Source organism: Neoarius graeffei, chromosome 17 (genome assembly GCF_027579695.1).
Source record: "Neoarius graeffei isolate fNeoGra1 chromosome 17, fNeoGra1.pri, whole genome shotgun sequence".
NCBI classification, from domain to species: domain Eukaryota; kingdom Metazoa; phylum Chordata; class Actinopteri; order Siluriformes; family Ariidae; genus Neoarius; species Neoarius graeffei.
The window spans coordinates 25,411,539-25,420,521 of NC_083585.1; the positions used below are offsets into that span (position 1 = coordinate 25,411,539).

Consider the following 8,983-nt stretch of genomic DNA (forward strand, 5'->3'; position numbering starts at 1 on the left):
CTTAGCTGGGGGATTTTCACACATTCGTCCTTGCAAAAGGCTTCCAGTTCTACAAGTTTCTTGGGCTGTCTTGCATGCACTGCTCTTTTGAGATCTATCCACAGATTTTCAATGATGTTTAGGTCAGGGGACTGTGAGGGCCAGGGCAAAACCTTCAGCTTGTGGCTTGTAGGACCCATCCTCTTTTTAACTTCAACTTTTTTTTTTTTACAGATGGTGTGATGTTTGCTTCCAGAGTTTGCTGGTATTTATTCGAATCCATGCTTCCCTCGACCAATGAAATGTGCCCTGTGCCACTGGCTGCAACACAACCCCAAAGCATGATCGATCCACACCCATGCTTCAGAGTTGGAGAGGTGTTCTTTTCCTGGAATTTGGCACCCTTTTTTCTCCAAACATACCTTTGCACATTGTGGCCAAAAAGTTCTATTTTGATTTCATCAGTCCACAGGACTTGTTTCCAAAATGTATCAGGCTTGCTAAGATGTTCATTTGCAAACTTCAGACGCTGAATTTTGCGGCTTGGACGCAGGAACGGTTTTCTTCTGATGACTCTTCCATGAAGGTCATATTTGTTCAGGTGTCACTGCATAGTAGAACAGTGCACCACCACTCCAGGGTCTGCTAAATCTTTCTGAAGGTCTTTTACAGTCAAACAGGGGTTTTTATTTGCCTTTCTAGCAATCCAACAAGCAGTTCTTTCCCCCCGACCACATTTTGATAACTAGTGTCCCTGTGGAGCATAATATTTAAAAATTGTCTCAGACCCCACTCACCCTGCACACTATGCATTTCAGCTTCTGCCCTCTGGAAGGCGCTACAGGTCAATTGCCACCAAAACAACACGCTTTAAAAATAGTTTTATCCCTACTGCCATACAACTTTTGAACTCTTGCAGATAAACATTGATCATGGACTGAAAATTGTTTGATGTTGGAATTGTCTGTGTCTATTTGTATGTATGATATTCATGTTGTCTTAGGTTGTGTCCCTAGTATATGTTGTCTTAGGTTGTGTCCCTTATGTTATATGTTGGAACCTGTACCATGCCGTACTGAAAACAAATTCCACCTGCTTGCAGTGTGGTCATTAAATAATTATCTATCTATCTATCTATCTATCTATCTATCTATCTATCTATCTATCTATCTATCTAATGTTTCAAATAAAAGAATGACCCTTAAATAAAAACAAACAGTTTTATTTAATCATTGCATGTTATATTTCAAATGAGGGGCTCAAACCACCTGCATAGCTGTCAATCATTCCAGATTCACAAAGTTGATTGGCTCATTTGATGTTCTTTTGGCATATTTTCCAAGGCAGAACCCCTGCAAAAAAATGTGTAGGCTAAACTTTAACACGTCTGAAATGGTCATTTAAATATCACGCCCCACACCATTTTTTTTTCCACCTTATGTTTTCGTGGGGACAGCCATCGTCGATGAATAATGACGCATAACACACACACACACACAGTTGCCAGATCTGTAGGGATCCTATACTTTTAGAATCGCTGCTAATGCATACTGTATGTTATACAATGTGATTATCTGAACAGCTGAAATGGTGTATAAGGAAAATTAAGCAAAGTGACTACAGTTAAAGTAGATGAATTCATTGTATTCAATGTACATATACTGTATATAATGTTTGGCCTAATATATATAATTAGGGGAAGCCATGGCCTAATGGTTAGAGAAACAGCTTTAGGACCAAAAGGTTGCTGGTTTGATTCCCTGGACCAGCAGGAGCAAGGCACCTAACCCCCAGCTGCTCCGGCAAGAGTGGTGGTGTACCTTGTCTGATTAGCCAATGAAATACTAATGATGTGATTATCAGTTTGGGCATTGAACCCGAGCAACTGATTGACTGAATGTTTGGCAGAGTTGATCTTTATGAACCTTTATGTTATAATATGAGATCAGTTTCAGACACTGGCAGCCTAATGTAAGAAGAACATTCTTGGAATCAAATCCATCCATTATCTGTAGCCGCTTATGCTGTGCAGGGTCACAGGCAAGCTGGAGCCTATCCCAGCTGACTACGGGCGAAAGGCAGGGTACACCCTGGACAAGTCACCAGATCATCGCAGGGCTGACACATAGACACAGACAACCATTCACACTCACATTCACACCTACGGTCAATTTAGAGCCACCAATTAACCTAACCTGCATGTCTTTGGGCTGTAGAAGAAACCGGAGCACCCGGAGGAAACCCACACAGACACGGGGAGAACATGCAAACTCCACACAGAAAGGTCCTTGCCGGTCACTGGGCTCGAACCCAGGACCTTCTTGCTGTGAGGCAACAGTGCTAACCATGACACCACCATGCCACCCCATTCTCGGAATCATCCCTATTAAAAAAAAAAAAAAAAAAGTTACTATACTTCTACTAAAGCTGGATGGTTGGTTTTCTTTCCCTCCTTACCCCCTCTCTCCCCCTTCCTCTCTTCCCCAAATCTTCTCATCTCATCTCATTATCTCTAGCCGCTTTATCCTTCTACAGGGTCGCAGGCAAGCTGGAGCCCATCCCAGCTGACTACGGGCGAAAGGCGGGGTACACCCTGGACAAGTCGCCAGGTCATCACAGGGCTGACACATAGACACAGACAACCATTCACACTCACATTCACACCTACGGTCAATTTAGAGTCACCAGTTAACCTAACCTGCATGTCTTTGGACTGTGGGGGAAACCGGAGCACCCGGAGGAAACCCACGCGGACACGGGGAGAACATGCAAACTCCGCACAGAAGGGCCCTCGCCGGCCCCGGGGCTCGAACCCAGGACCTTCTTGCTGTGAGGCGACAGCGCTAACCACTACACCACCGTGCCGCCTCCCCAAATCTTATTCTTTTATATTTGTATATGTAAATACTTAATTTATTTTAATTTATCTAGAAGTTTTCCTCTATTTCTTTTCTCTGTTTATCTGTAATGGAATCTTAATTTCCCTGAGGGAACCCACCCAAAGGGATCAATAAAGTTTTATCTAATCAGGTTCCTGGAATAAAAGGAATCAGTTTCTGAATTACTGCTACTAATCTACGTCATAGACATTGTTTTAAATTAAAATCTCAAACAATTATTTATTAGTTTAGTCAAATAATAAGGAATACACTGGTTAAGCTAGACTGCCAGTGTGAGCAGCTCAGCCTGTTTTTTCACAGCTGTATTTTTCAGTTGGAGAAAAAAAAATCTGTGTTTATGTATGTTTTGTTCAATATGTTCTATTATTACCATTAAAAGAATTACAGGACCCAAATACACTGCAATCAGAGCAAGTTTGAGGTTTTATATTGTTGTTGATGCTTAAATCAGACTGATCGGGCAACCCGGATCGTACCGGCGTAAGTAAACAATACAGGTATATTAAGCGGTAAGTTGTGCGGTGATATTGATGGTTTTCGAATCGTTAAATATTTGTATATATATGCGCGTTTATTTTAATTAATCGTGTGTTAGGCGTATCGAATTAATCCTTAAATCGCCGTAATTACGGTAGCAGTTGATGAAATCTGGTAAGCGTTAGCAGTGCAGTTAGCTGCCCAGTGGATGTAAGGTTCACTGGGTTAAACTGGGAGCTTGTTTGGCTCTTTGCTTTCATACACCAGCCGCAGATTAGGCACAAGCTTTTATTCCTGCTGAGCGCTGAGTGTGGAGTCTCTGTGTATTACGGTTTATGGTGCAAAAATGTCTCACTAGCTATATAGCTAACTAGCTGTTAGCTTGATTTAAAAAAAAAAACTCGCATGTTTTTTCTATTTCATTCGGCAGTAATTAATGCTTGTTTTTGTACGTATAAATGAGTGATTTTTAAAAAAAATATATATGCATACTTTTATTTTATTTTACAGAAGGGTGAATAAAGCAGGACTTGCTGTTTCACATGCCGGTGGAAATGAAAGGGTTACTGTTTCCAAGATGCTTGCCTTCTACACTCAGTTAAATGTTATTGTTTTTATTATGTGTACAAACTTCTGATTTTTTCCTCCTTTTTTCCCCCTGAACACTTAATTTTTAGGCAGCAGAAAAGTCCGGATCCTGACTGCAATGTTCCTGTAATTGAAGAAGGTATAATTAACCTATAATTATCTTAAGTTTATGTTTAAAAAATAAAAATAGAGCTTCGTGGTGTGAAATACTGTCTCACACACACACAATGCTGCCAACTCTATTAAGGGGAAACGTAACTAAAGCAAGTTCAAAAGTCGCCAGGTGACGTCAAAGACAAATTTGCATACTGGTTATTTATGACCTAGATGTTTAGAACAGTTATATCTGTGTGATGAGCATTATACAGTCTGTTCTTGGACTGACTTTGCTGGGATGTCCTTTTTCCTAGGAAGATTGGCAACTGCCTTGAATGCTCTCCATTTGTAAACAGTCTTTCTCATTGTAAAACGGTGAATTTCAGATTGTTTGGAGATGGCCCAAGAACCCTCCCCAGATTGATGAGCAGCAACAGTTGCTTCTCTGAAGTCATGGCTGATGTCCTTTCTACTTGGCATGATGTAGTCATACACCTCAGTGCTACAGAACACCAAACTGCCAAAAGTTATGCTTTTATAGAGGTAGTCACACTTCTTGGTGATTGATTAATTGTGTACATTTCATTTGTAACACCTTGCTGCTAATTACTCGAGGGAAGCCATGGCCTAATGGTTAGAGAAGCAGCCTTGGAACCAAAAGGTTGCCCATTCAATTCCCTAGACCAGGTGAAGTGTCCTTGAGCAAGCAGGGCCGTAGCCAGCATTTTAAAATCGCAGAGGTCCATGATAAGCGCGCATTGAAAAATTTTCGACATATTTAAATGAGAGGGGTGAATTACACGTCACACGAGATCTCATCTCATCATCTCTAGCCGCTTTATCCTGTTCTACAGGGTCGCAGGCAAGCTGGAGCCTATCCCAGCTGACTACGGGCGAAAAGCAGGGTGCACCCTGGACAAGTCACCAGGTCATCACAGGGCTGACACATAGACGCAGACAACCATTCACACTCACACCTACGGTCAATTTAGAGTCACCAGTTAACCTAACCTGCGTGTCTTTGGACTGTGGGGGAAACCGGAGCACCCGGAGGAAACCCACGCAGACATGGGGAGAACATGCAAACTCCACACAGAAAGGCCCTCGCTGGCCACAGGACTCGAACCCGGACCTTCTTGCTGTGAGGCGACAGCGCTAACCACTACACCACCATGCCGCCCCATTTGTATTTAGCGTACAAATGTATTTTCAGCTCTTAAAAATGGCCGAGGTCCAGACCTCGGTGGCCTCATAGCTGGTTACGGCCATGTGAGCAAGGCACCTAACCCCTAACTGCTCCTCAGGCTGCTCTGGGTATGTTGTACATCGTTCTGGATAAGCGCGTCTGTTAAATGCTGTTAATGTTCACTCTCTTTATGATTGTGGAAGTAGGAAGTGTGTACTTCTTTCCCCCCACCTGATTTCTGAATGTTGGTTGTAGTGGAAAAATGCCTACATATGGAGCACTTGCATGTGACGTCACAGCCGATCCAGATTGTGACAGACGCCATCTTGTCGGTCAAACGCCATATTTCCGCCTTCTACTTCTGCTTCTATTTCTACCTTTTCTTCTGGAAAACCGTACTATATACAATTCTACTACAACGGCTGCGGCTACAAGCTCTCCCTACCTGTGCACGTTTTTTGTGTGTATTTTTGCGTGTTGTTCGTCTGTATCAGACTTCAATATCCACTACAACCGTATGGACTTACTGGACATTGGTTTCCAGCAGAAAATGACGGTTTGTAGTGATTTCCATCGCATGCACAACATTCCGGACGAGATAGCGAGACCAGCGGGGTCTCCGTGGATTGTTATCGGAAGCAAAGTGAAGGAGGCGGCGTCGGGAGCGGAAGCAAAAGCGAGGCTGCAGGCAGAGCCGGCCTGTTGACTAAGCTCAGAAAACAGCCACTCAAATCTCCACTGCTAAGCCTTTACCTCTCCAACACCAGATCCATGGTAAACAAGACGGACGATTTGGAATACAGCTGGAATTACCTTATTCTATTCTATAATCGGCTGGTCAGTGCTATACTCAATACTTAAGTGACTTACCTGTCCAATGAGGATTGTTATTTTCTTGTTTACAAGATGCCACATCTGAGTCGCTGACAAATCCTGAATTTCTGTAAAGATAACTGTCCAGAGATTTATAAGCACACAGTGCTTCACCACTGAACAGCGAGGGAAAGTTGATGAGGTAATTATACACGGCTGGGTATTCCACCTCTGGCAGTTCAAAATCCACTGACACGGTCGTGAAAACTACATCCGGTAAGCCATAAGGGTCACTAATCTGTAGATCGTTTATTTTAGACATATATCTAGTTATCTGTTCATTAGAAAAATGAGCCGTGTAGTCCGTCGGTTGAAATTGATCCATTCTGTACACGAGTGCAGCAGTATTCAGCTGTGTTTTTTACCGACAAGATGGCGGCTGTTAACTTTCCGGTCACGTGACTGCAAGATCTCTATAGAAACCTGTTGTGCTTTTTTTTGTTGTCACCGGAGGTTATTTCTTTGACTATAGGAGTTGGTGAGGACCACACAGTGTGTTCTTTAGGCGGTGATAAATAAAAACATAGACTTGAATAAGGGTGTACTTTCTTTTTTCCCTGCTTGTATAGGATTTAACACATTTTGAGAGATAATTATTATTTTGTGAGGTTTTCTGTTAGATGCATGTTAAATTTTTATGGAAGGAGTCTCTTTATAACATCCAGTCAGGTTTCTGCCATGAGAAAGTCTTCAGGTCAGGTGTCTTGGTATTATGACATGCTGTGTTTTGCCCCCACCCCACACACACACTAACTTCAAGATAGAGGAGTTTAAAAAAAAAACCCGGTGAAGGAATTATAGCTTCTGTATAATGCATAAATTGTCTTGCAGATATTTCACAACATTAAATCTAACTATAAATTTGTTTTTAAAAAATGTCATTTGTTAATATGAAAATAGTTGACAAATTGCTGTGGCCAAAGAGGAAAAATTGCTTTGAGATGTGCTGTTATTGGAAAAAAAAAAAGTTACCTGTTCTGGATTCTTTTCCCTATCACATATTATTCCTTACATATTCCAGCCCCAACAGAAGTCCTTTTTGTATGCCACTGACTAAAACACTGCATTTCTGTTGTTTTTGTCAGGAGTAGTGGCTACTGCTGAGGACCCATCAGCAATCACATCTATTCAGTCAGCTGCCACGTTTTCCTCCGAGCAGCCCATAAAGTACTTGTTCAAGACCGAGGGAGCTGGGGGGCAGGTAGGGGAACTGTACCCTCCCATCGGGCAGGTAGGACAGGAGTAGAAGTGATGAAGTTGTAAACTGTGAGTAGTATTACACTATTCTCTGAGCATGTCTCAGTTCAAATGGTTGTAGTGGATATGTTTTGTGTTAGCATTGTCTAACAAGCAATAGGATATTAAGAGATGTGCTGTACTAGACATTAGTGATTATCATATTTTTTGCAGGTGACATATCGGGTAATTCAGGTTGCAGATGGACAGTTGGAGGGTCAAACAGATGGCACTACAGCCGTCAGTGTTGTTGCTGGGTTTCCTGCAACAACACAGCCTGTTACACAGGCAAGTGGATGGTGATGTATGTTACATTCTTCTTAACTGATTGTCATTCTGTCAGTGTGACTAATACCTCTGTCGGTCCATGTAAATAGGCTGTGTTCTCACAGTCCGAAGCCTTGGAGGGAGATGGCACAGAAACCCATTACACCTATTACCCTGCTACTATTTCGGATGCTGGATCAGGCACTATGGTCACCGGTGTGCAGGCCTCTGACACAATCCTCAGCCAGGGCACACCTACAGGTAATGTGAAAAGTCTTGTTTTTTAGTATACATTAATGCTGGAATGGTATAATAGAATGTTTACTGAATAGAAGTTGTGATAATATGGAAAACATACCAGCAATGCCACTGTTACTGTTGTGATTTGCACTGATCAGGTTTTTAAATTCTCATTACAGGGCTTGACATTAACAGTAGTCCGAATGTCCGGGACAACCAAATGTTTGGCCCGGACAAATCAAATCCACATCTGTCTGTCCAATGGAACAAGTTGAATATTTGTTGAAAATCACAATTTTTATAGTAATTATTCAAGATATAACTCAATAAAGTCCCCAAAAAAAAGTCCAATCACCTCAGTAATCCAGCCGTTATTGTTTACGAAATTCCGGGGAAGCCGAGTACAGCAGGTGCATGTGTGGAAAAAAAAAAAAACACGTCATCTTATATCTATATAATAATATAGATTATTAGACTTTAAATTTATTGGAATCGGAGAAATGACGATCAAATGCCTCAATAAAATAAATATCTGTGGTGAATCTTCATTTCATTCGGACATTCATTGTATTTTTCTTTTGTATGGTTCACATTAATCATCACAAAGGTCATAAAATATTTCATGGGAATTTTAAGACAGTGCCAAACTCACTTACTTACAGTTTGTTTTCATTCACAACGTGCTTCTGTCACCCTTATCATGTCCAACTTGTTTTCTTTTGGTTTCATTTTGTCAAAGAAAGTGAAAAAGACGACAATCCTAACTCTTAAAACTGCAGATCAGGTAATGGGTTATAACAACATGTACACCATAATGGGGCATTGGAGAGTTTTTGTTTATTGTTAAAGTTTGAGTTTTATTGAAAAATTATAAATCATTCAAGCATAATGATTATAATAACTATACCTGCTTTTTGTGTAGTGGTTAGTGCTGTCGCCTCACAGCAAGAAGGTCCTGGGTTCAAGCCCAGCGGCCGTCGAGGGCCTTTCTGTGTGGAGTTTGCATGTTCTCCCCGTGTCTGCGTGGGTTTCCTCCGGGCGCTCCGGTTTCCCCCACAGTCCAAAGGCATGCAGGTTAGGTTAACTGGTGACTCTAAATTGACCGTAGGTGTGAATGTGAGTGTGAATGGTTGTCTGTGTC

General features: G+C 41.7%; 1 long non-coding RNA gene across 1 annotated transcript; it reads left to right on the plus strand.

Moving 5' to 3' along the window:
• Positions 1 to 3,994: 3,994 nt before the first annotated feature.
• LOC132901469 (uncharacterized) lies at positions 3,995 to 7,273 on the plus strand. The gene is made up of 3 exons (XR_009656858.1): positions 3,995 to 4,083; positions 4,427 to 4,583; positions 7,185 to 7,273. It is a non-coding gene; the product is annotated as an uncharacterized LOC132901469 (long non-coding RNA).
• The last annotated feature ends 1,710 nt before the right edge of the window (positions 7,274 to 8,983 follow it).